Source organism: Schistocerca americana, unplaced genomic scaffold (genome assembly GCF_021461395.2).
Source record: "Schistocerca americana isolate TAMUIC-IGC-003095 unplaced genomic scaffold, iqSchAmer2.1 HiC_scaffold_1186, whole genome shotgun sequence".
Classification (NCBI taxonomy): domain Eukaryota; kingdom Metazoa; phylum Arthropoda; class Insecta; order Orthoptera; family Acrididae; genus Schistocerca; species Schistocerca americana.
The window spans coordinates 22,501-25,000 of NW_025725249.1; the positions used below are offsets into that span (position 1 = coordinate 22,501).

The following is a 2,500-nucleotide window of genomic DNA, read 5'->3' on the forward strand; positions in this document are numbered from 1 at the left end:
ATTAGATGACGAGGCATTTGGCTACCTTAAGAGAGTCATAGTTACTCCCGCCGTTTACCCGCGCTTGCTTGAATTTCTTCACGTTGACATTCAGAGCACTGGGCAGAAATCACATTGCGTCAACACCCGCTAGGGCCATCGCAATGCTTTGTTTTAATTAGACAGTCGGATTCCCCCAGTCCGTGCCAGTTCTGAGTTGATCGTTGAATGGCGGCCGAAGAGAATCCGCGCACCCGCGCGCCCCCGGAGGAGCACGCTAAGGCGGACGCGGCCTCGCAGCAAGGAAGATCCGTGGGAGGCCAAGGCACGGGACCGAGCTCGGATCCTGCACGCAGGTTGAAGCACCGGGGCGCGAACGCCGCGCAGGCGCGCGCATCCTGCACCGCCGGCCAGCACGAGGCCAACCAACGGCGAGAGCAGACCACGCCCGCGCTAAACGCCCGCACTTACCGGCACCCCTACGGCACTCACCTCGCCCAGGCCCGGCACGTTAGCGCTGACCCACTTCCCGACCAAGCCCGACACGCCCCGATCCTCAGAGCCAATCCTTATCCCGAAGTTACGGATCCAATTTGCCGACTTCCCTTACCTACATTATTCTATCGACTAGAGGCTCTTCACCTTGGAGACCTGCTGCGGATATGGGTACGAACCGGCGCGACACCTCCACGTGGCCCTCTCCCGGATTTTCAAGGTCCGAGGGGAAGATCGGGACACCGCCGCAACTGCGGTGCTCTTCGCGTTCCAAACCCTATCTCCCTGCTAGAGGATTCCAGGGAACTCGAACGCTCATGCAGAAAAGAAAACTCTTCCCCGATCTCCCGACGGCGTCTCCGGGTCCTTTTGGGTTACCCCGACGAGCATCTCTAAAAGAGGGGCCCGACTTGTATCGGTTCCGCTGCCGGGTTCCGGAATAGGAACCGGATTCCCTTTCGCCCAACGGGGGCCAGCACAAAGTGCATCATGCTATGACGGCCCCCATCAACATCGGATTTCTCCTAGGGCTTAGGATCGACTGACTCGTGTGCAACGGCTGTTCACACGAAACCCTTCTCCGCGTCAGCCCTCCAGGGCCTCGCTGGAGTATTTGCTACTACCACCAAGATCTGCACCGACGGCGGCTCCAGGCAGGCTCACGCCCAGACCCTTCTGCGCCCACCGCCGCGACCCTCCTACTCGTCAGGGCTTCGCGGCCGGCCGCAAGGACCGGCCATGACTGCCAGACTGACGGCCGAGTATAGGCACGACGCTTCAGCGCCATCCATTTTCAGGGCTAGTTGCTTCGGCAGGTGAGTTGTTACACACTCCTTAGCGGATTCCGACTTCCATGGCCACCGTCCTGCTGTCTTAAGCAACCAACGCCTTTCATGGTTTCCCATGAGCGTCGATTCGGGCGCCTTAACTCGGCGTTTGGTTCATCCCACAGCGCCAGTTCTGCTTACCAAAAGTGGCCCACTTGGCACTCCGATCCGAGTCGTTTGCTCGCGGCTTCAGCATATCAAGCAAGCCGGAGATCTCACCCATTTAAAGTTTGAGAATAGGTTGAGGTCGTTTCGGCCCCAAGGCCTCTAATCATTCGCTTTACCGGATGAGACTCGTACGAGCACCAGCTATCCTGAGGGAAACTTCGGAGGGAACCAGCTACTAGATGGTTCGATTAGTCTTTCGCCCCTATACCCAGCTCCGACGATCGATTTGCACGTCAGAATCGCTACGGACCTCCATCAGGGTTTCCCCTGACTTCGTCCTGGCCAGGCATAGTTCACCATCTTTCGGGTCCCAACGTGTACGCTCTAGGTGCGCCTCACCTCGCAATGAGGACGAGACGCCCCGGGAGTGCGGAGGCCGCCGCCCCGTGAAGGGCGGGGAAGCCCCATCCTCCCTCGGCCCGCGCAAGGCGAGACCTTCACTTTCATTACGCCTTTAGGTTTCGTACAGCCCAATGACTCGCGCACATGTTAGACTCCTTGGTCCGTGTTTCAAGACGGGTCGTGAAATTGTCCAAAGCTGAAGCGCCGCTGACGGGAGCGATTATTCCGCCCGAGAGCATCCCGAGCCAACAGCGGCGCGGGTCCGGGGCCGGGCCAGGTAGGTCCGTCATCCGGGAAGAACCGCGCGCGCTTGCCGGGAGCCCGAGCGCCCAAAGGGGCGAATCGACTCCTCCAGATATACCGCCGGGCAGCCAGCCAGGACACCGGGGCTCTGCCCAACAGACGCGAACCGAGGCCCGCGGAAGGACAGGCTGCGCACCCGGGCCGTAGGCCGGCACCCAGCGGGTCGCGACGTCCTACTAGGGGAGAAGTGCGGCCCACCGCACACCGGAACGGCCCCACCCCGCGGCGAGTGGAAAGGCAACCGGACACGACCCCGCCGCGGATTGCTCCGCGCGGGCGGCCGGCCCCATCTGCCGAGGGCGGAGGCCAGTGGCCGGATGGGCGTGAATCTCACCCGTTCGACCTTTCGGACTTCTCACGTTTACCCCAGAACGGTTTCACGTACT

At 61.2% G+C, this 2,500-nt stretch overlaps 1 pseudogene; it reads right to left on the reverse strand.

The window, feature by feature from the left end:
- The window catches only part of LOC124562811, a 6,180-nt pseudogene that overhangs the window by 3,271 nt on the left and 409 nt on the right, over positions 1 to 2,500 (reverse strand).